The following is a 26,022-nucleotide window of genomic DNA, read 5'->3' as shown; positions in this document are numbered from 1 at the left end:
GACCAAGGCAAGGTGACTACATTCCTACATACAGGGGGAGCAAGGCAGGGGGCTACATTCCTACATACAGTGGGACCAAGGCAGGGGCGCTACATTCCTACATACAGGGGGACCAAGGTAGGGTGGCTACATTCCTATATACAAGGGGACCAAGGCAGGGAGGCTAGATTCCTGCATACAGGGGGACCAAGGCAGGGGTCTACATTCCTACATTCAGGGGGACAAAGGCAGGGGGGCTACATTTCTTCATACAGGGGGACCAGGGCAGGGAGGCTACGTTCCTACATACAGTGGGACCTAGGCAGGGCGCTGCATTCCTACATACAGGGGGACCAAGGCAGGGTGTCTACATTCCTATATACAGGTTGACTAAGGCAGGGAGGCTACATTACTACATACAGGGGGACCAAGGCAGGGGGGCTACATTCCTATATACAGGGGGACCAAGCAGGGTGTCTACATTCCTACATACAGGGGGACCAAGGCAGGGAGGCTGCATTCCTACTTACAGGCGACCAAGGTAGTGGGGATACATTACTACATACAGGGGGATCAAGGCAGGGGGACTACATTCCTACATACATGGGGACAAAGGCAGGGAGGCTACGTTCCTACATACAGTGCGACCAACGCAGGGCCCTGCATTCCTACATATAGGGGGACCAAGGTAGGGAGGCTACATTCCTATATACAGGGGGACCAAGGCAGGAGGGCTACATTCCTACATACAGGGGGACTAAGGCAGGGTGTCTACATTCCTATATACAGGGGGACAAAGGCAGGGGGGCTACATTCCTACATACAGTGGTACCAAGGAGGGTGGCTACATTCCTACATACAGGGGAACCAAGGCAGGGTTTCTACATTCCTATATACAGTGGGTCCAAGGCAGGGGGGCTACATTCCTACATACAGTGGGACCAAGCAGGGTGGCTACATACAGTGGGACCAAGGCAAGGAGACTACGTTCCTACATACAGGCAAACCAAGGCAGGGGGCTACATTCCTACATACAGTGGGACCAAAGCAGGGTGGCTACATTCTTTCATACAGTTGGACCAAGATAGGATGACTATGCACTGATCTGTGCACACTACAAATCTCATAGTGCATCTTCAGAGTGAACAAGGTAGGGTGGCTCCATTCCTTTATGCAGTGGGACCAAGGCAGGGCGCTGCATTCCTACATACAGTGGGACCAAGGTAGGGTGGCTACATTCCTTCATACAGTGGGACCAAGGTAGGGAGGCTACATTCCTACATACAGTGGGACCAAGGCAGGGTGTCTACATTCCTACATACAGGTGGACAAAGGCAGGGTGGCTACATTCCTATATACAGGTGGACCAAGGCAGGGTGTCTACATTCCTACATACAGGGGGACCAAGGCAGGGGGGCTACATTCCTACATACAGGGGGACCAAGGCAGAGGGGCTACATTCCTTTATACAGGGGGACAAAGGCATGGTGGCTACATTCCTACATACAGGGGGACCAAGGCAGAGGGGCTACATTCCTGCATACAGGGCTACCAAGGCATGGGGGGCTACATTCCTACATACAGGGGGACCAAGGTAGGGTGGCTACATTCCTATATACAGGTTGACTAAGGCAGGGAGGCTACATTACTTCATACGGGGGGACGAAGGCAGTGTGTCTACATTCCTATATACAGTGGGACCAAGGCAGGGTGACTACATTCCTACATACAGTGGGTCCAAGGCAGGAGGGCTACACTCCTACATACAGGGGGACCAAGGCAGGGGGGCTACTTTCCTACATACAGGTGACCAAGGCAGGGGGGCTACGTTCCTACATATAGAGGGACCAAGGCAGGGGGGCTACATTCCTACATACAGTGGGACCAAGACAGGGAGGCTACATTCCTATATACAGGAGGACCAAGGCAGGGGGGCTACATTCCTACATACAAGGGGACCAAGGCAGTGAGGCTTTACTCCTACATACAGTGATGCCAAGGCAGGGAGGCTACATTCCTACATACAGGGGGATCAAGGCAGGGAGGCAACATTCCTATATACAGAAGAACCAAGGCAGGGGGGCTACATTCCTACATACAAGGGGACCAAGGCAGGGTGGCTACATTCCTACATACAGTGGGACCAAAGCAGTGTGCCTACATTCTTACATACAGTGGGACCAAGGCAGGGTGACTACATTCCTACATACAGTGGGTCCAAGGCAAGGGGGCTACATTCCTACATACAGGCAAACCAAGGCAGGGTGGCTACATTCTTTCATACAGTTGGACCAAGATAGGATGACTATGCACTGATCTGTGCACACTACAAATCTCATAGTGCATCTTCAGAGTGAGCAAGGCAGGGTGGCTCCATTCCTTTATGCAGTGGGACCAAGGTAGGGTGGCTACATTCCTTCATACAGTGGGACCAAGGTAGGAAGGCTACATTCCTACATACAGTGGGACCAAGGTAGTGGGGCTACATTCCTACATACAGTGGGACCAAGGCAGGGTGTCTAAATTCCTACATACAGGTGGACAAAGGCAGGGGGGCTACATTCCTACATACAGGGGGACCAAGGCAGGGTGGCTACATTCCCACATAGAGGGGGAGCAAGGAAGGGAGGCTACATTCTTACATACAGGGGGACCAAGTCAGAGGGGTTACATTCCTTTATAGAGGGGTACCTAGGCAGGGGTCTACATTCCTACATACAGGGGGACCAAGGCAGGGGGGCTACATTCCTACATACAGGGGGACCAAGGCAGGGTGTCTACATTCCTACATACAGGGGGACCAAGGCGGGGGGGCTACATTCCTACATACAGGGTACCAAGGCAGAGGGGCTACATTCCTACATACAGGGGGACCAAGGCAGGGGTGCTACATTCCTACATACAGGGGGACCAATGCAGGGGGGCTACATTCCTACATACAGTGGGACCAAGGCAGGGTGTCTACATTCCTGCATACAGGGGACCAAGGAAGTGAGGCTACATTCCTTCATACAGGGGGGCCAAGGCAGAGGGGCTACATTCCTGCATACAGGGTTACCAAGGCAGAGGGGCTACATTCCTACATACAGGGTACCAAGGCAGAGGGGCTACATTCCTACATACAGGGGGACCAAGGCAGGGGTGCTACATTCCTACATACAGGGGGACCAATGCAGGGGGGCTACATTCCTACATACAGTGGGACCAAGGCAGGGTGTCTACATTCCTGCATACAGGGGACCAAGGCAGGGTGGCTACATTCCTACATACAGGGGGACCAAGGAAGTGAGGCTACATTCCTTCATACAGGGGGGCCAAGGCAGAGGGGCTACATTCCTGCATACAGGGTTACCAAGGCAGAGGGGCTACATTCCTACATACAGGGGGACCAAGGCAGGGGGGGCTACATTCCTACATACAGGGGAACCAAGGCATGGAGGCTACATTCCTACCTACAGGGGGACCAAGGAATGGTGGCTACATTCCTACATGCAGGGGGACCAAAGCAGGGTGTCTACATTCCTATATACAGGGGGACCAAGGCAGAGTGGCTACATTCCTGCATACAAGGGGACTAAGGCAGGGGGGCTACATTCCTACATACAGGGGGACCATGGCAGGGGGGCTACATTCCTACATACAGGGGGACCATGGCAAGGGGGCTACATTCCTGCATACAAGGGGACCAAGGCAGTGGGGCTACATTCCTACATACAGGGGGACCATGGCAGGGGGGCTACATTCCTTCATACAGGGGGGCCAAGGCAGAGGGGCTACATTCCTGCATACAGGGTTACCAAGGCAGAGGGGCTACATTCCTGCATACAGGGTTACCAAGGCAGAGGGGCTACATTCCTGCATACAGGGGTACCAAGGCAGAGGGGCTACATTCCTACATACAGGGGGACCAAGGCAGGGGGGGGCTACATTCCTACATACAGGGGAACCAAGGCATGGAGGATACATTCCTACCTACAGGGGGACCAAGGAATGGTGGCTACATTCCTACATGCAGGGGAACCAAAGCAGGGTGTCTACATTCCTACATACAGGGGGACCATGGCAGGGGGGCTACATTCCTGCATACAAGGGACCATGGCAGGGGGGCTACATTCCTACATACAGGGGGACCATGGCAGGGGGGCTACATTCCTGCATACAAGGGGACCAAGGCAGTGGGGCTACATTCCTACATACAGGGGGACCATGGCAGGGGGCTACATTCCTACATACAAGGGGACCAAGGCAGGGGGGCTACATTCCTGCATACAAGGGGACCATGGCAGGGGGGCTACATTCCTTCATACAGAGGGACCAAAGCAGGGGGGCTACATTCCTACATACAGGGGGACCAAAGCAGGGGGGCTACATTCCTACATACAGTGGGGGATCAAGGCAGGGGGGCTACATTCCTATATTCAAGGGGACCAAGGCAGGGGGTCTGCATTCCTATATACAAGGGGACCAAGGCAGGGGTGCTACATTCATATATACAGGGGGACCAAGGCAGGGGGCTACATTCCTACTTACAGGGGGACCAAGGCAGGGGGGCTACATTCCTACATACAGGGGGACCAAGGCAGGGGGCTACATTCCTACATACAGGGGGACCAAGGCAGGGGGGCTACATTCCTACATACAGGGGGACCAAGGCAGGGGGGCTACATTCCTACATACAGGGGGACCAAGGCAGGTGGGCTACATTCCTACATACAGGGGGACCAAGGCACGGGGGCTACATTTCTATATACAAGGGGACCAAGGCAAGGGGGCTGCATTGCTACAGTGAAACCAAGGCAGGGAGGTTACATTCCTACATTCAGGGGGACCAAGGCAGGGAGGCTACATTCCTACATACAGTAGGACCAAAGCAGGGTGGCTACATTCCTACATGCAGTGCGACCAAGGCAGGGTGTCTGCATTCCTACATACAAGGGGACCAAGGCAGGGATGCTACATTCCTACATACAGGGGGACCAAGGTAGGGTGGCAACATTCCTACATACAGGGGTACCAAGGCAGGGAGGCTACATTCCTATATACAGGGGGGCTACATTCCTATATACAGGGGGGCCAAGGCAGGGAGCCTACATTCCTGCATACAGGGGGACAAAGGCAAGTTGGTACATTCCCTATATACAGTGGCAGCAAGGCAGGGTGGCTACAATCCTACGTACAAGGGGACCAAGGCAGGTGGGCTACATTCCTACATACAGGGGGACCAAGGCACGGGGGCTACATTCCTATATACAAGGGGACCAAGGCAGGGGGGCTGCATTGCTACTGTGAAACCAAGGCTGTGAGGTTACATTCCTACATACAGGGGGACCAAGGCAGGGGGGCTACATTCCTACATACAGGGGGACCAAGGCAGGGAGGCTACATTCCTATATACAGGGGGGCCAAGGCAGGGGAGCTACATTCCTATATACAGTGGGACCTAGGCAGGGGTGGGGCTACATTCCTACATACATGGGGACAAAGGCAGGGGGCTACATTTCTACATAGATGGGGACAAAAGCAGGGGGGCTACATTCCTACATACAGGGGACCAAGGCAGGGGGGATACATTCCTATATACAAGGGGACCAAGGCAGGGGGGTTTCATTCCTATATACAGGGGGACCAAGGCAGGGAGCTACATTCCTACATACATGGGGGACCAAAGCAGGATGGCTACATTCCTACATGCAGTGTGACCAAGGCAGGGTGGCTACATTCCTACATACAGGGGGACCAAGGCAGGGGGGTTTCATTCCTTTATACAGGGGGACCAAGGCAGGGAGCTACATTCCTACATACATGGGGGACCAAGGCAGGGGTGCTACATTCCTACATACAGGGCGACCAAGGCAGGGGTGCTACATTCCTACATACAGGGGGACCAAGGCAGGGGTGCTACTTTCCTATATACAGGGGGACCAAGGCAGGGGGCTACATTCCTATATACAGTGGGACCAAGGCAGGGGGGCTATATTCCTATATACAGTGGAACCAATGCAGGGGGCTACATTCCTACATACAGTGGGACCAATGCAGGGGGCTACATTCCTATATACAGTGGGACCAAGGCAGGGGCGCTACATTCCTACATACAGGGGGACCAAGGCAGGGGGGGCTACACTTCCCACTTAGAGGGGGACCAATGTAGGACCAAGGCAGGAGGTCTATGTTCTTACATACAGTGGGAACAAGGCAGGGGGGCTACATTCCTACATACAGGGGGACCAAGGCAGGGTGGCAACATTCCTCTTATGCAGAAATAATCATCCTCAGCCAAAGCCATAGTTGTTTAAATCCAAAGTCACGTCCAAGTCGCACTGTAAAGTCACAATGAAAATCGCATGATTTTGAAGTCACAGAAGTGTGAATGGTACCTTAAATAACAGTTTTTTACCCCTTTAATTTCCCCTCCCCCTCCCATACATCTGATCTCTATGGGTCCTGCATATTAACCCCTCACCTCCCTTATCCTGGATATTAACCCCTCACCTCCCTTATCCTGAATATTAACCCCTCACCTCCCTTATCCTGCATATTAACCCCTCACCTCCCTTATCCTGGATGTTAACCCCTCACCTCCCTTATCCTGGATATTAACCCCTCACCTCCCTTATCCTGGATATTAACCCCTCACCTCCCTTATCCTGGATATTAACCCCTCACCTCCCTTATCCTGGATATTAACCCCTCACCTCCCTTATCCTGGATATTAACCCCTCACCTCCCTTATCCTGGATATTAACCCCTCACCTCCCTTATCCTGGATATTAACCCCTTCATCTCCATCCTTCCCCTGTATGTGACCTGTAAATTAACCCTTCCCCTTCTTTCTGTGTGTGGCCTGTCAATTTAATGGGAGGTATTTATAAAAACTGAAAGATACCGAATCTGGTGCGACCGTACCTAATTACCGTTCAGCGCGTTCAGTTAAGCCGAAAATGAAAACTAGAAGCTGATTGGTTACCATTCACAGCTGCTTCCATCTCAATAAATTCCCCCCCGATGTATATGTTCAGCATTCTCAAGTTCCATGTTTTTCCCCTCAGTACTGGCATATTTCTTCATTTCCAAAAAATTGTGGCAAAAATGAGATCACCTGGGGGGGGGGGGGGAGAGGTATTTTATTTCCAAAAATGTATGGTGGTATATCCCTTACACACCATACTGGAATCGTCTTGCGCATGGTGACGGTGTACAACATGGAGGAAATAAGGGGTCATTTCGGGGGGGTCTGCTCTGACCTGGAATTTTTTATTTCAACACAAAGTTCAGGGAACAGTTTCTTTTCTTGAAAATGTTTTTGTCTGTTTCCTTATATAGTAAAAAATACCCCCCCCCCATGTTTATTAAATTCTATCAAAAGAAAGCTCTGTTTGTCTGACAAATATACAATGGGTATGAAAAGAATCCCCCCCCCCCACCGCTTTAAAATAATTCCTTGTTGTGTCGTTGCATCCTGAAACGTTGCCCCCCCCCCCCTCCTTGTTTCTCTCTGACCTTTCATGCAGTTTGGATCGATGTCCTGATCCAGGGAGGGTCTTTGTTGTACCAAATACCTTCCACTTCTTCATCACAGACTTCAGTCTGCATCTAGGTATTGATAAAGGTTTTTACTTTTTTTTGTACCCATCTCCTGACTCGTGCCTGTCCACAACTTTATCCCGGAGATCTTGGTGATAGCGCTCCCCCCACCCATAGTTGACTGTTGGCTCCAGTTGCACTAGCAGGGACTAAAATGCTCCAGGAAAGCTCTTTTTATGCCGCACTAATCATAATGACCCCAGATGATCACTTCAAATGGTTTTGTGTGAGAAAGCGATTAGCTACACCGGATTGAGTTTACAAGTAATTTTTATGATGGGGGGGGGGGGTCATTTTTCCAACTCAGTGATTCTGGTTTTTATTTTTTTTTTTCGTTCTGAAATGTTGGGGTTCTATCACTTGGATATTATACAGCTGGGTAAAACAAAAACTGTGTCTGTCTTCATTTCATGCTGTGGGGGTGTGATTCTATACCTACTGTAATATAAAGCTCATTGGGGTACATTGTTGTATGTCGGAGTGAATGTCAGTCAAACTATCCCAGCGCTGAATCCAGCACAATGTCCTGGATAGGAAGGCGTGTTACAATCTGGTACTCGAGTGGTTAAAGGGTTGCATGAAGATGGCTGAGTTCACATCTATGCATGTCAGCAACGTGCTCACATTCCCGACACGCACAGGAAACATGCGGCCGTTCAGCAGGCCCGTGGCAGTGCCAATGATTGTTAATGGCAGCCCACACATCTGCAAACACCAGCGCCAAATCCCATGATGCTGCAGTACCTTGCAGGCCAGTCCTGCGTATTCCTGGAAACAATCAGGGACTTCTCTTCTACATTTAATGCATTGGCTGCCCGGCATGTGACGCGCGAGGAAACGCAGAAAACGCGGGCCAGTGCTTGGATGCCTTATGCGGCCACATGGAAAGCTTTTTCCAAGCCGTTTTCAATGATGTTTACTAAAAATGACATCAGAAGAAACGAAAGAATCCTAAAACTAACAAATTCCATCGACCAGCAAAAAGGAAACCTGTTTTACAGATAGAAATAGAATGAAAGATAATCATTGGAATCCGACAGATATTGATCTTTAACAAGAACCCCACCAAGAGATCGGATAGAAACCGATCGGAGATTCTGCGTCCTTCCTTGAGTCTTCATGTTAATGGAAAATTGAGATTGAGTGATTGGACGTTGAAGGATTGGGTGTTGAGGGATCGGACGTTGAGGGATCGAACGTTGAGGGATCGGACATTGAGGGATCTGAGGGATCGGACACTGAGAGATCAGACATTGAGGGATCGGATGCTGAGGGATCGGATGTTAAAGAATTGGATGTTGAGGGATCAGAGAGATCGGATGCTGAGAGATCAGATGTTGGGGGATAGGATGTTGAGGGATCAGATGTTGAGGGATCAGAGAGATCGGATATTGAGGGATTGGATGTTGAGGGATCGGAAGCTGAGGGATCGGACGTTGAAGGATTGGATGTTGAGGGATCAGAGAGATCGGATGTTGGGAGATCGGATGTTGGGAGATCGGATGTTGGGAGATCGGATGTTGGGAGATCAGATGTTGAAGGATCGGATGTTGAGGGATCAGATGTTGAGGGATCAGATGCTGGGGGATCAGTGGGATCGGATGGTGAGGGATCGGAGGTTGAAGGATCGGATGTTGAGGGATCAGATGCTGAGGGATCAGAGGGATCGGATGGTGAGGGATTAGAGGGATCAGATGTTGGGGGATCGGATGTTGAGGGATCAGATGCTAAGGGATCGGATGGTGAGGGATCAGATGTTGGGGGATCGGAGGTTGAAGGATCAGAGAGATCGGATATTGAGGGATTGGATGTTGAGGGATCAGAGAGATCGGATATTGAGGGATTGGATGTTGAGGGATCGGAAGCTGAGGGATCGGACGTTGAAGGATTGGATGTTGAGGGATCAGAGAGATCGGATGTTGGGAGATCGGATGTTGGGAGATCGGATGTTGGGAGATCGGATGTTGAGGGATCGGATGTTGAGGGATCGGATGCTGAGGGATCAGAGGGAGCGGATGGTGAGGGATCAGAGGGATCAGATGTTGGGGGATCGGATGTTGAGGGATCAGATGCTGAGGGATCGGATGGTGAGGGATCAGATGTTGGGGGATCGGAGGTTGAAGGATCGGATGTTGGGAGATCGGATGTTGAGGGATCGGATGGTGAGGGATCAGAGGGATCAGATGTTGGGGGATCGGAGGTTGAAGGATCGGATTGCTACATTTGTATCCACTGTTACTTGTTACATTGTCAATATTCTGGAGTTGGGTTCTACTGTTACCTTACAGTGGGAAATCCCTTGAAGTGTTGACTCTGTACATTTGTAGGGGAATTTCAAGGTTTTTGATGAGTTGTAGTCGTGTTGCTTTCACTTTGCAGGTTGAATGTTTTGTTGTCAGTGGAGCTCACACTCTGTTAGATCGGCACCTTTGCAGATTAAAAAGGTCATTGTGAATTTCCCCCGGGGGAGGTGGAACCTTGGCTGCCCTTTAATTCTGAGACACAGGAAATTCACACCGCCCTCCCCCCTCCACTACAAAGCAAAAAACAAAAAAAGTGCAGAATGAATGTTTTGCCTTCAAAGGCTGCAAGTGATTTACTGCACCTGTGAGAGTGGAGAGAGCTTAAAGTGGAAGTCATTTTTTTTTGTTGGTGGGGGAGGGGAGCTTCTGCCATAATCTGCAAATATGCCCAGTGTACACCTACCATGTCCTGTACTGATGGGTCCAGACACCCTTCACCTTTATAAGCATCGATCAGACGGGGGATAGAGAGATACAAAGTAACATTGTTTATAAACATCGATCAGACGGGAGATAGAGATACAAAGTAACATTGTTTATAAACATCGATCAGACGGGAGATAGAGATACAAAGTAACATTGTTTATAAACATCGATCAGACGGGAGATAGAGAGATACAAAGTAACATTGTTTATAAACATCGATCAGACGGGAGATAGAGAGATACAAAGTAACATTGTTTATAAACATCGATCAGACGGGGGATAGAGAGATACAAAGTAACATTGTTTATAAACATCGATCAGACGGGGGATAGAGAGATACAAAGTAACATTGTTTATAAACATCGATCAGACGGGAGATAGAGAGATACAAAGTAACATTGTTTATAAACATCGATCAGACGGGAGATAGAGAGATACAAAGTAACATTGTTTATAAACATCGATTAGACGGGAGATAGAGAGATACAAAGTAACATTGTTTGTAAACATCGATCAGACGGGAGAGAGATACAAAGTAACATTGTTTATAAACATCGATCAGATGGGAGACAGAGAGATACAAAGTAACATTGCTTATAAACATCGATCAGACGGGAGATAGAGAGATACAAAGTAACATTGTTTATAAACATCGATCAGACGGGAGATAGAGAGATACAAAGTAACATTGTTTATAAACATCGATCAGACGGGAGATAGAGAGATACAAAGTAACATTGTATATAAACATCGATCAAACGGGAGATAGAGAGATACAAAGTAACATTGTTTATAAACATCGATCAGACGGGAGATAGAGAGATACAAAGTAACATTGTTTATAAACATCGATCAGACGGGAGATAGAGAGATACAAAGTAACATTGTTTATAAACATCGATCAGACGGGAGATAGAGAGATACAAAGTAACATTGTTTATAAACATCGATCAGACGGGAGATAGAGAGATACAAAGTAACATTGTTTATAAACATCGATCAGACGGGAGATAGAGGGATACAAAGTAACATTGTTTATAAACATCGATCAGACGGGAGATAGAGATACAAAGTAACATTGTTTATAAACATCGATCAGACGGGAAATAGAGATACAAAGTAACATTGTTTATAAACATCGATCAGACGGGAGACGGAGAGATACAAAGTAACATTGTTTATAAACATCGATCAGACGGGAGATAGAGAGATACAAAGTAACATTGTTTATAAACATCGATCAGACGGGAGACGGAGATACAAAGTAACATTGTTTATAAACATCGATCAGACGGGACATGGAGAGATACAAAGTAACATTGTTTATAAACATCGATCAGACGGGACATGGAGAGATACAAAGTAACATTGTTTATAAACATCGATCAGACGGGAGATGGAGAGATACAAAGTAACATTGTTTATAAACATCGATCAGATGGGAGACACAAAGTAAGCTACAATACATGATATTCTTTTTTTTTGGCTTTAGATACATTTTAAGACCTCTGTTTTAAAGCGGAGTTCCACCCAAAAGGAGACGTTCCACTTTAAGCCTTTGTCCCCCGATCCCCATTAAGGATTGGCACCTTTGGGCAGCGGGGGGGGGGGGGGGGGGAGCGGTACCCGAATTTGACAGGTACCCTCTCCCACTTCTGCTGTGATCACCTAGGCCATTAGAAGCGGAAGTTCTCCTCCCTCCCCGTAGTGACAGGTCCCAGAAGACTACGGGGCCGTTCACAGAGAGCAGCATTTCTCACGCATGCGCAGTGGGCACCGAGCTGGGAAGCCGCAAGCTGTCACATCCGGGGGCCCACACTGAAGATACTGGCTCCGGGGAGAGAAGACGGCCGGTGAAACCAGCCGTGGTGAGGACACTGCTGGACCGAGGGACAGGTAAGTGAGCGGTGGTGAGGACACTGCTGGACCGAGGGACAGGTAAGTGAGCGGTGGTGAGGACACTGCTGGACCGAGGGACAGGTAAGTGAGCGGTGGTGAGGACACTGCTGGACCGAGGGACAGGTAAGTGAGCGGTGGTGAGGACACCGCTGGACCGAGGGCAGGTAAGTGAGCGGTGGTGAGGACACCGCTGGACCGAGGGACAGGTAAGTGAGCAATGGTGAGGGCACCTCTGGATCGAGGGACAGGTAAGTGAGCAATGGTGAGGGCACCACTGGACCGAGGAACAGGTAAGTGATTGGTGGTGAGGACACTGCTGGACCAAGGGACAGGTAAGTGAGCGGTGGTGAGGACACTGCTGGACCGAGGGACAGGTAAGTGAGCGGTGGTGAGGGCACCGCCGGACCGAGGGACAGGTAAGTGAGTGGTGGTGAGGGCACCGCTGGACCGAGGGCAGGTAAGTGAGCGGTGGTGAGGACACCGCTGGACCGAGGGCAGGTAAGTGAGTGGTGGTGAGGACACTGCTGGACCGAGGGCAGGTAAGTGAGTGGTGGTGAGGACACCGCTGGACCGAGGGCAGGTAAGTGAGTGGTGGTGAGGACACCGCTGGACCGAGGGCAGGTAAGTGAGTGGTGGTGAGGACACCGCTGGACCGAGGGACAGGTAAGTGGCTGTATTTTAAAAGTCAGCACCTACAGTTTTTGTACAGTTTTTATAGCTGATGACTTTTTTTTTCAGGTGGAACTCGGCTTTAATTCCAGAAATGTATTTATTGTTTTGTATAGAGTGGGGATGTGTAGGAGTTCTAGTTCTGTCTGTGACCCCATTGGGGAGATTTTCTCTTTCTTTCCTGGCCTGTGACACCCGTACAAGAAATAGGGGCTGCAGTTGTCACTGAGACTAGAGAGCACAGACCGCAATAACATTGTCAGACGTTCTCTCTCTTCCCCACCATGCTAACAATTGTCTGGGGTCCCCAATGGAGAGATCTTCCCCTCTTGTGACCCCCATACAAGACATGTCTTCACTAGACTACCGTGTGTCCAAAGGGTAGATCACCCCAACAATAAAGACCAGACAAGGGCTCCAACCCCCGTGTCTCTCTATGCAAACCTGGAGTAGGGAGTTATAGGAAAACATGGCGGTTTTTGTAGGATTTGGAGGCAGAATTTGTACTTCTCACCATCCAGTGGGGGAGACATAGACACATCGTCTGTTCCTTGTTGGTGGAAGTGTGGTGACCACACAGGAAGTGATGGGATATCTCTACAGTGGGGGGCAACGAAAGCCTCATGGGGTCTAAATGTCCCTCACTCTCCAACACTAGAACTTTGGGTTTTGCCAGTGGAGGTCCACTTCATAGGAGCCTGTGCTGAGAGCAATGTGTGGGCTGCTGTGGCTGGTCCCTGCTTCTGAACATGCTAGTTGCCTGGCTGTCCTGCTGAGTCAGTGATGGAAATACTTGGAGTCCAGCCTGGGACACGTGGCAGAGCTGATCAGTGTCAGTGGCTTTGTTTCTGAAGGCGGAGCGTATTTTACATTTGACCTCTTATTTTTCTGGTGTGAATTCAGACATGTACTGTGTGTGTGGGGGGAGGGGTGAAGTCAGGGAGGGGATGGATGTGTGTTTGACGCATGCAGACTAACGCAGGTGTGATGTATGTAATGCGTGGTGAGTGTCTCGGCTTCCAGACCACCAAACCACATCACAGCTGCCACGGCCACATAGGAGGCGGTACTGACAGCAATGCAGAAGTGGGCAGAACTTGTATTTTTTAATTATCGTTCAAATTTCACTTGATGGTAGAAAAGCTCTTCCTCCATAGTAACTCTCCCTCTATAGTAACTCTCCCTCTATAGTAACTCCTCCATAGTAACCCTTCCTCTATAGTAACCCTTCCTCCATAGTAACCCTCCCTCTATAGTAACCCTTCCTCTATAGTAACTCTTCCTCTATAGTAACTCCTCCTCTATAGTAACCCTTCCTCTATAGTAACTCTTCCTCTATAGTAACTCTTCCTCTATAGTAACTCTTCCTCCATAGTAACTCTTCCTCCATAGTAACTCTTCCTCTATAGTAACTCTTCCTCTATAGTAACCCTTCCTCTATAGTAACCCTTCCTCTATAGTAACTCTTCCTCTATAGTAACTCTTCCTCTATAGTAACTCTTCCTCCATAGTAACCCTTCCTCTATAGTAACCCTTCCTCTATAGTAACCCTTCCTCTATAGTAACCCTTCCTCCATAGTAACCCTTCCTCCATAGTAACCCTTCCTCCATAGTAACCCTTCCTCTATAGTAACCCTTCCTCTATAGTAACCCTTCCTCTATAGTAACCCTTCCTCCATAGTAACCCTTCCTCTATAGTGACTCTTCCTACATAGTAACTCTTCCTCCATAGTAACTCTTCCTCCATAGTAACCCTTCCTCTATAGTAACCCTTCCTCTATAGTAACCCTTCCTCCATAGTAACCCTTCCTCTATAGTAACTCTTCCTCCATAGTAACCCTTCCTCTATAGTAACCCTTCCTCTATAGTAACTCTTCCTCTATAGTAACCCTTCCTCTATAGTAACCCTTCCTCTATAGTAACCCTTCCTCTATAGTAACCCTTCCTCTATAGTAACTCTTCCTCTATAGTAACTCTTCCTCTATAGTAACCCTTCCTCTATAGTAACCCTTCCTCTATAGTAACCCTTCCTCCATAGTAACCCTTCCTCTATAGTAACTCTTCCTCCATAGTAACCCTTCCTCCATAGTAACTCTTCCTCTATAGTAACCCTTCCTCTATAGTAACTCTTCCTCTATAGTAACCCTTCCTCTATAGTAACTCTTCCTCTATAGTAACTCCTCCTCTATACTAACTCTTCCTCCATAGTAACTCTTCCTCCATGGTAACTCTTCCTCCATAGTAACCCTTCCTCCATAGTAACCCTTCCTCCATAGTAACTCTTTCTCCATAGTAACTCTTCCTCCATAGTAACCCTTCCTCCATAGTAACTCTTCCTCTATAGTAACCCTTCCTCTATAGTAACCCTTCCTCTATAGTAACCCTTCCTCTATAGTAACTCTTCCTCTATAGTAACACTCCCTCTATAGTAACCTTTCCTCTATAGTAACTCTCCCTCTATAGTAACTCTTCCTCTATAGTAACTCTTCCTCTATAGTAACTCTTCCTCTATAGTAACTCTTCCTCTATAGTAACTCTTCCTCTATAGTAACCCTTCCTCTATAGTAACTCTTCCTCTATAGTAACCCTTCCTCTATAGTAACCCTTCCTCCATAGTAACCCTTCCCCTATAGTAACTCCTCCTCTATAGTAACTCCTCCTTCTGTAGCAACTCTTTCACTATAGTAACCCTTCCTCTATAGCAGGGGTGTCCAAACTTTTTTCAAAGAGGGCCAGATTGGATGAAGTGAACATGGTGGAGGGCCGAACATTTTTCCAAACATTCTTTGAACCATTACAATTAAATGCAAATAAATTATTTTATGCCAAGTTACCGTATTTTTCACCGTATAAGACGCACCTAGGTTTTAGAGGCAGAAAACAGGAAAAAAAAAATTCTGAACTAATGGACTGCGGACAGCACAGGGATGACCAGAGACTGCGGACAGCACAGGGATGACCAGAGACTGCGGACAGCACAGGGATGACCAGAGACTGCGGACAGCACAGGGATGACCAGAGACTGCGGACAGCACAGATGACTGCTGACCTTTGGGGAGGTGGGGAGCGGGTACCTGAATTTGACAGGTACCCGCTCTTACTTCCGCAGTTGTTCTTTGATCTTACCTGTTCCTCGATCCAGCCGCGCGCTGTCTTCCCGGCTTCTGTAATGGCGCTCGGCATGACAGCCGGGTGCCCAGTGCGCATGAGCAAGAAGCACTTGCGCTTTGTGATTGGTCCGGCGGCTTCTGGGATCTGTCATGTGTCCCGGGTACCGCCTTACCATTCACAAAAAGCACCGCTTCTTGCGCATGCGCACTTGGCACCCGGCTGTCATGCCCAGCGCCCACACTACAGAAGCCGGAAGACAGCGCGCCACTGGATAGAGGAACAGGTAAGGTCCCACTGCAGGGCTGAGCGGCCGGCCCGGTATTCTGACACGGCCGCGGTGGAAATACCGGACCGGCCGCTCCATATTCGCTCCATAAGACACACTGACACACTGACATGGAGGGCCGTATTAAACCGACCCTCGGGCCGTAAATGGCCCGCGGGCCGGACTTTGGACATGCCTGCTCTATAGTAACTCTTCCTCTATAGTAACTCTTCCTCTATGGTAACTCTTCCTCTATAGTAACCCTTCCTCTATAGTAACTCTTCCTCCATAGTAACTCTTCCTCCATAGTAACTCTTCCTCTATAGTAACCCTTCCTCCATAGTAACTCTTCCTCCATAGTAACCCTTCCTCCATAGTAACTCTTCCTCTATGGTAACTCTTCCTCCATAGTAACTCTTCCTCCATAGTAACTCTTCCTCTATAGTAACTCTTCCTCTATAGTAACTCTTCCTCTATAGTAACCCTTCCTCTATAGTAACTCTTCCTCTATAGTAACCCTTCCTCTATGGTAACTCTTCCTCTATGGTAACTCTTCCTCTATGGTAACTCTTCCTCTATGGTAACTCTTCCTCTATGGTAACTCTTCCTCTATAGTAACTCTTCCTCTATAGTAACTCTCCCTCCATAGTAACCCTTCCTCTATAGTAACTCTTCCTCTATAGTAACTCTCCCTCTATAGTAACCCTTCCTCCATAGTAACCCTTCCTCTATAGTAACCCCTCCTCTATAGTAACCCTTCCTCCATAGTAACCCTTCCTCTATAGTAACCCCTCCTCTATAGTAACCCTTCCTCTATAGTAACCCTTCCTCCATAGTAACTCTTCCTCTATAGTAACTCTCCCTCTATAGTAACCCTTCCTCTATAGTAACCCTTCCTCCATAGTAACTCCTCCTCCATAGTAACTCTTCCTCTATAGTAACCCTTCCTCCATAGTAACCCTTCCTCCATAGTAACCCTTCCTCTATAGTAACTCTTCCTCCATAGTAACCCTTCCTCCATAGTAACTCTTCCTCTATAGTAACCCTTCCTCTATAGTAACCCTTCCTCTATAGTAACTCTTCCTCTATAGTAACCCTTCCTACATAGTAACTCTCCCTCTATAGTAACCCTTCCTCTATAGTAACTTTTCCTCTATAGTAACTCTTCCTCTATGGTAACTCTTCCTCTATGGTAACTCTCCCTCTATGGTAACCCTTCCTCCATAGTAACCCTTCCTCTATAGTAACCCTTCCTCTATAGTAACTCTTCCTCCATAGTAACTCTTCCTCTATAGTAACCCTTCCTCCATAGTAACCCTTCCTCCATAGTAACCCTTCCTCCATAGTAACCCTTCCTCCATAGTAACTCTTCCTCTATAGTAACCCTTCCTCTATAGTAACTCTTCCTCCATAGTAACACTTCCTCTATAGTAACCCTTCCTCTATAGTAACTCCTCCTCTATAGTAACCCTTCCTCTATAGTAACTCCTCCTCTATAGTAACTCCTCCTCTATAGTAACCCTTCCTCTATAGTAACTCTTCCTCCATGGTAACTCCTCCTCTATAGTAACTCCTCCTCTATAGTAACTCTTCCTCTATAGTAACTCTTCCTCTATAGTAACTCTTCCTCCATAGTAACCCTTCTTCTATGGTAACTCTTCCTCCATGGTAACTCTTCCTGCATGGTAACTCTTCCTGCATGGTAACTCTTCCTGCATGGTAACTCTTCCTGCATGGTAACTCTTCCTGCATGGTAACTCTTCCTGCATGGTAACTCTTCCTGCATGGTAACTCTTCCTGCATGGTAACTCTTCCTGCATGGTAACTCCTCCTCTATAGTAACTCTTCCTCTATAGTAACTCTTCCTCTATAGTAACCCTTCCTCCATAGTAACCCTTCCGCTATAGTAACTCTCCCTCTATAGTAACCCTTCCTCTATAGTAACTCTTCCTCTATAGTAACTCTTCCTCCATGGTAACTCTTCCTCTATAGTATGTAAATAGAAAGTCTACAGTGAGCGCTCCAAAGTGTCAGCAGCTGAACATTCAAGGAAAACCCATAAAAAGTCCCAAAATGAATATACAAATATAAAATACAGCGCTATGCGATATTGCTCTGGTATAGGTGACAGTAATATAGACATAAAACCAAACATGAAATATATATCATAAATGGATAAAATGCAGTCCTGTAATGGTGCTCGCCGTTCTCCAGTGCAAATGATAGAAAGCACACTAACCAGAAGCGTATTGGTAAAACTGTGTTGGAGAGTCTGTAAAGAGAAGGTAATCCGATGCCTTCTGCTGGACAGTCTGAGCTTTTGAAGAACACCAGATGAAAATAGAAGAAAACAAGTCTAAAAAAGAAAACTAATGCAGCCATCACATCTAAGAATTGGAGCTTCTCATTTTTGCAGCCTTAGAGTGACCCTTGCACCAGTTCCAGAGAAGAGGGATTATTCACTCCACACATCTCTGCAAGGATATCTCTGGCCTGTGGGACCTCATCTTTTCCACACGAGGGCGCTTCTTCTCTACATCTTCCAGCTCCTATCCAGTTTCTGACCAGAAAGAGAGAGGATTCTTCAGGATTATTTATATACATGCGTATTACCAATACGCTTCTGGTTAGTGCGCATTTCTATCATTTGCACTGGAGAACAGCGAGCACCATTACAGGACTGCATTTTATCCATTTATGATATATATTCCATATTCCATGTTTGGTTTTATGTCTATATTACTGTCACCTATACCAGAGCAATATCGCATAGCGCTGTATTTTATATTTGTACTTCCTCTATAGTAACTCCTCCTCTATAGTAACTCCTCCTCCATAGTAGCCCTTCCTCTATACTAACTCTTCCTCTATAGTAACTCTTCCTCTATAGTAACTCTTCCTCTATAGTAACTCCTCCTCTATAGTAACTCCTCCTCTATAATAACTCCTCCTCTATAGTATTTCCTCCATAGTAACCCTTCCTCCATAGTAACCCTTCCTCCATAGTAACTCTTCCTCTATAGTAACCCTCCCTCTATAGTAACCCTTCCTCTATAGTAACTCTTCCTCTATAGTAACCCTTCCTCTATAGTAACCCTTCCTCTATAGTAACCCTTCCTCTATAGTAACTCTTCCTCTATAGTAACTCCCCCTCTATAGTAACTCCTCCATAGTAACCCTTCCTCCATAGTAACCCTTCCTCTATAGTAACTCCTCCTCCATAGTAACCCTTCCTCCATAGTAACCCTTCCTCTATAGTAACTCTTCCTCTATAGTAACTCTTCCTCTATAGTAACTCTCCCTCTATAGTAACCCTTCCTCTATAGAAACTCTTCCTCTATAGTAACCCTTCCTCCATAGTAACTCTTCCTCTATAGTAACTCTTCCTCTATAGTAACTCCTCCTCTATAGTAACTCTTCCTCTATAGTAACCCTTCCTCTATAGTAACCCTTCCTCTATAGTAACCCTTCCTCTATAGTAACCCTTCCTCTATAGTAACTCTTCCTCTATAGTAACTCTTCCTCCATAGTAACTCCTCCCCTATAGTAACCCTTCCTCTATAGTAACTCTTCCTCTATAGTAACCCTTCCTCTATAGTAACCCTTCCTCTATAGTAACCCTTCCTCCATAGTAACCCTTCCTCCATAGTAACCCTTCCTCTATAGTAATTCTTCCTCCATAGTAACCCTTCCTCTATAGTAACCCTTCCTCTATAGTAACCCTTCCTCTATAGTAACTCTTCCTCTATAGTAACTCTTCCTCTATAGTAACTCTTCCTCTATAGTAACTCTTCCTCTATAGTAACTCTTCCTCTATAGTAACTCTTCCTCCATAGTAACTCCTCCTCTATAGTAACCCTTCCTCTATAGTAACCCTTCCTCTATAGTAACCCTTCCTCTATAGTAACCCTTCCTCTATAGTAACCCTTCCTCTATAGTAACCCTTCCTCTATAGTAACCCTTCCTCTATAGTAACTCTTCCTCTGTGGTAACTTTTGAGAGTAGGTGTATACATTGGGGAGGCTGATAAGGGGTTCCAGGGAATTACTTTGCCCAGGGGCCCATGATGCTACTAAGACTGCCCTGCTTCCCCGTGGTGGCCATGCTTTATCCTGTCCCTTTCAGATCTTTCTACTAGGGTTCCAGGAACACTCCAGACGTTGCCCAGCCAAGGAACACACGTCTAAGGTTTCATAACTGCAAATTGGGCCCTGACCAGTCCCATGGGGGCCAACTTCACACCATGCCATGAGTGGGGGGCGGAGCCATCAGTCATCTCCCTTCCCCTCCAGTCTTAGCTCCTTTTACTATGTAAAATTTTCCAGGAATTCCCCTTTAAATTGATTTAGTTTAGTATTGAATGCGAGTAAAATAACAAAGTCATAGAAAAAAAATTTTTTGTAGGAAAATTAAAATTGTGAATTCCTCATCTGTCAGTTGACATCAACAGAACCGTGGGTGAGTGGTTAGCACTTCCGCCTGGCAGTACTCGGGTCGTCGGTTCAAATCCCAACCACGCCACCTGCCTGGAGTCTGCATGTTCTCCCTGTGCCTGCGTGGGTTTCCTCCTGGTACTCCGGTTTCCTCCCACACTACAAAGACATGCTGGTAGGTGAATTGGCTCCTGTCTAAATTGTCCCTAGTATGTGTGAGTTAGGGACCTTAGATTGTATGCTCCTCAGGGGCGGGGACTGAAGCGAATGTAATATATATATATATATATATATATATATATATATATATATATTTATGTGTGTGTATATGTATGTATGTATATATATATACATATACAGGTGAAACTCATTCATTGATTTCAGTGCAGCAACTTAAAAGGTGACACTAATATATGAGACTCATTCCATGCAAAGCAAGATAGTTCCAGCCGTGATTTGTCATCATTGTGATGATTATGGCTTACAGCTCATGAAAACCCCAAATCCACAATCTCAGAAAATGAGAATATTCCATGCAATCAATAAAACACGGATTGTACATAGAACAATATCGGACCTCTGAGAAGTAGAAGCTGCATATGTACTCAGTACTTGGTTTGGGCCCCTTTTGCAGCAATTACTGCCTCAATGCGGCGTGGCATGGAAGCCATCAGCCTGTGGCACTGCTGAGGTGTTATGGAAGACCAGGATGCTTCAATAGCGGCCTTCAGCTCTTCTGCATTGTTCCGTCTCATGTCTCTCATCTTTCTCTTGGCAATGCCCCATAGATTCTCTATGGGGTTCAGGTCAGGCCAGTTTGCTGGCCAATCAAGCACAGTCATCCCACGGTCATTGAACCAGGATTTGGTGCTTTTGGCAGTGTGGGCGGAGCCAAGTCCTGCTGGGAAATGAAGTCAGCATCCCCATAAAGCTCGTCTGTGGAAGGAAGCATGAAGTGCTCCAAAATCTCCTGGTAGACGGCTGCGGTGACCCTGGACTTAATGAAGCACAGTGGACCAACACCAGCAGATGACATGGCTCCCCAAATCAACACAGACTGTGGAAACTTCACACTGGACTTCAAGCATCTTGCAGTGTGTGCCTCTCCATTCTTCCTCCATACTCGGGGTCCTTGGGCCTCTCCATTCTTCCTCCATACTTGGGGTCCTTGGGCCTCTCCATTCTTCCTCCATACTTGGGGTCCTTGGGCCTCTCCATTCTTCCTCCATACTCGGGGTCCTTGGGCCTCTCCATTCTTCCTCCATACTCGGGGTCCTTGGGCCTCTCCATTCTTCCTCCATACTCGGGGTCCTTGGGCCTCTCCATTCTTCCTCCATACTCGGGGTCCTTGTGCCTCTCCATTCTTCCTCCATACTCTGGGTCCTTGGGCCTCTCCATTCTTCCTCCATACTCTGGGTCCTTGGGCCTCTCCATTCTTCCTCCATACTCGGGGTCCTTGGGCCTCTCCATTCTTCCTCCATACTCTGGGTCCTTGGGCCTCTCCATTCTTCCTCCATACTCGGGGTCCTTGTGCCTCTCCATTCTTCCTCCATACTCGGGGTCCTTGGGCCTCTCCATTCTTCCTCCATACTCGGGGTCCTTGGGCCTCTCCATTCTTCCTCCATACTCGGGGTCCTTGTGCCTCTCCATTCTTCCTCCATACTCTGGGTCCTTGGGCCTCTCCATTCTTCCTCCATACTCGGGGTCCTTGGGCCTCTCCATTCTTCCTCCATACTCGGGGTCCTTGGGCCTCTACATTCTTCCTCCATACTCGGGGTCCTTGGGCCTCTCCATTCTTCCTCCATACTCGGGGTCCTTGTGCCCCTCCATTCTTCCTCCATACTCGGGGTCCTTGTGCCTCTCCATTCTTCCTCCATACTCGGGGTCCTTGGGCCTCTCCATTCTTCCTCCATACTCGGGGTCCTTGGGCCTCTCCATTCTTCCTCCATACTCGGGGTCCTTGTGCCTCTCCATTCTTCCTCCATACTGGGGGTCCTTGGGCCTCTCCATTCTTCCTCCATACTGGGGGTCCTTGGGCCTCTCCATTCTTCCTCCATACTTGGGGTCCTTGGGCCTCTCCATTCTTCCTCCATACTGGGGGTCCTTGGGCCTCTCCATTCTTCCTCCATACTTGGGGTCCTTGGGCCTCTCCATTCTTCCTCCATACTCGGGGTCCTTGGGCCTCTCCATTCTTCCTCCATTCTCGGGGTCCTTGGTTTCCAAGTGAGATGCAAAAGTTGTCTCATCAGAAAAGAGGACTTTGGACCACTGAGCAGCAGACCAGGTCTGTGTTTCTTTAGCCCAGGTAAGACGCGTCTGACGTTGTTTGTTGTTCAGGAGCGGCTTGACAAGAGGAATACGACATTTGAAGCCCATGTCCAGGATCCGTCTGTGTGTGGTGGCTCTTGATGCGCTGACTCCAGCCTCAGTCCACTCCTTGTGAAAGTCCCCAACACTTTTGAATGGCCTTTTCCTGACAATCCTCTCCAGGCTGCGGTCATCCCTGCTGCTTGTGCACCTTTTTCTTCCACACTTTTCCCTCCCACATAACTTTCTATTAATGTGCTTTGATACAGCACTTTGGGAACATCCAACTTCTTCTGCAATTCCCTTTTGAGGCTTTCCCTCCTTATGGAGGGTGTCAGTGATGGTGTCAGGTCAGCAGTCTTTCCCATGATTGTGATTCCTACTGAACCAGACTGAGAGACCATTGAAAGGCTCAGGAACCCTTTGCAGGTGTTATGGCTGAATGAGCTGATTAGAGTGGGACACTTTGAGCCGAGATTATTCCACCTTTTCACAATATTCTCATTTTCTGAGATTGTGGATTTGGGGTTTTCATGAGCTGTAAGCCATAATCCTCACAATGATGACAAATCACGGCTGGAACTATCTTGCTTTGCATGGAATGAGTCTCATATATTAGTGTCACCTTTTAAGTTGCTGCACTGAAATCAATGAATGAATGAATGAATGCACCAGATTCTCATTTTTCTAGTTTCACCTGTATATATATATGTGTGTATGTATGTATGTGTATATATGTGTGTATGTATATATATATATATATATATATATATCTGTGTGTGTAAAGTGCTGCATAAATGGACGGCGCTCTATACGTACCCGCAATAATAGTAATAACGCACAGCGCCGCGTTCACTAGAGGTGCGGGTTCCCCCGTAGAGTGGTGCAGTACTACCTCTGAGCAGCAGAGGGGGCAGTCTCACTGCTCTCCTTGCCATACAGAAAAGTCGATGGAATCGATCTCGTTGTGTAATTTGTATTTTTGCTGATCCGGCCTCTAATGCTCTGGGGCCCCTTTTATACCGTGGCCCCAGGGAGCCTATTAGGAAAGAGTTGGCCATCGGAGATTTGCATACAGAAGTAACAGCAGCTTGGCCCCCATTCTGCGCACTGTCATCGCGGACACATTCTTGGTGTCACCCTTCCCATAGATGTTGCAATGTGGGGCTGAGGAAGATCTCGCGCTGTAGTCAGACTTGTATGACAAACACGTCATGTGACCAGTCATCAGCACACGGGGGATGGGGGGAAGGGGGTGATTGGGCTCTCCAGGGTGAACGGCAGGCTGGGGTAGACTGGACTGCAAGTGTTTGAAGAATTCTGCACATGACCAGCTTTTCCTGATTTACAACAAAAGTTGCTGCGTCCAAAGAGATGCAAAGCCGGAGAAATGCGACCTCATCTGCGCTGCGCTGCGCCACAGGGGGGGGGGGGGGGGTCAGTGGGAATCGGCTCATCATTGGGCCGGTGCAGTTTTTTGGATTTTCCATTATTCAGAGATGAATCCGAATGACAAGAATAACGAATTAAAAGAAATCTGAAATAACGAAACAAAATTTGTCCGAAATTCGAATTCAAAAACGCATTTGAAAACCCATTCAACCCAAAGTACAGATACCTGCAGCTGCACCACCCACACAGAGGAATGGGGGACCCGTACCAATACCTGCAGCCGCACCACCCACACAGAGGAATGGGGGACCCGTACAGATACCTGCAGCCGCACCACCCCCACAGAGGAATGGGGGACCCGCACCAATACCTGCAGCTGCACCACCCACACAGAGGAATGGGGGACCCGCACCAATACCTGCAGCTGCACCACCCACACAGAGGAATGGGGGACCCTCACCAATACCTGCAGCCGCACCACCCCCACAGAGAAATGGGGGACCCTCACCAATACCTGCAGCCGCACCACCCACACAGAGGAATGGGGGACCCGTACAGATACCTGCAGCCGCACCACCCCCACAGAGGAATGGGGGAACCACACAAATACCTGCAGCCGCACCACCCACACAGAGGAATGGGGGAACCACACAAATACCTGCAGCCGCACCACCCACACAGAGGAATGGGGGAACCACACAAATACCTGCAGCCGCACCACCCACACACAGGAATGGGGAACCCACACAAATACCTGCAGCCGCACCACCCACACACAGGAATGGGGAACCCACACAAATACCTGCAGCCGCACCACCCACACAGAGGAATGCGGGACCCTCACCAATACCTGCAGCCGCACCACCCACACAGAGGAATGCGGGACCCGCACAGATACCTGCAGCCGCACCACCCACACAGAGGAATGCGGGACCCGCACAGATACCTGCAGCCGCACCACCCACACACAGGAATGGGGGACCCGCACAGATACCTGCAGCCGCACCACCCACACACAGGAATGGGGGACCCGCACAGATACCTGCAGCCGCACCACCCACACAGAGGAATGCGGGACCCGCACAGATACCTGCAGCTGCACCACCCACACAGAGGAATGGGGGACCCTCACCAATACCTGCAGCCGCACCACCCACACACAGGAATGGGGGACCTGCACAAATATCTGCAGCCGCACCACCCACACAGAGGAATGCGGGACCCACAAAAATACCTGCAGCCGCACCACCCACACACAGGAATGGGGGACCTGCACAAATACCTGCAGCCGCACCACCCACACACAGGAATGGGGGACCCGCACAGATACCTGCAGCCGCACCACCCACACAGAGGAATGCGGGACCCGCACAGATACCTGCAGCTGCACCACCCACACAGAGGAATGGGGGACCCGCACAGATACCTGCAGCCGCACCACCCACACACAGGAATGGGGGACCCGCACAGATACCTGCAGCCGCACCACCCACACACAGGAATGGGGAACCCACACAAATACCTGCAGCCGCACCACCCACACAGAGGAATGCGGGACCCGCACAGATACCTGCAGCCGCACCACCCACACACAGAAATGGGGGACCCACAAAAATACCTGCAGCCGCACCACCCACACACAGGAATGGGGGAC

At 48.6% G+C, this 26,022-nt stretch overlaps 1 protein-coding gene across 2 annotated transcripts in view; it reads left to right on the top strand.

Moving 5' to 3' along the window:
* LOC149440691 (uncharacterized) overlaps window positions 1-26,022 on the top strand; it is a 101,527-nt gene that overhangs the window by 27,764 nt on the left and 47,741 nt on the right. The window lies entirely within an intron of this gene.

This window comes from Staurois parvus, unplaced genomic scaffold (genome assembly GCF_062004578.1).
Source record: "Staurois parvus isolate SC_StPar_1 unplaced genomic scaffold, SC_StPar_1.0 ptg001059l, whole genome shotgun sequence".
NCBI classification, from domain to species: Eukaryota; Metazoa; Chordata; class Amphibia; order Anura; family Ranidae; genus Staurois; species Staurois parvus.
This window is presented reverse-complemented; position numbering and strand designations above follow the sequence as displayed.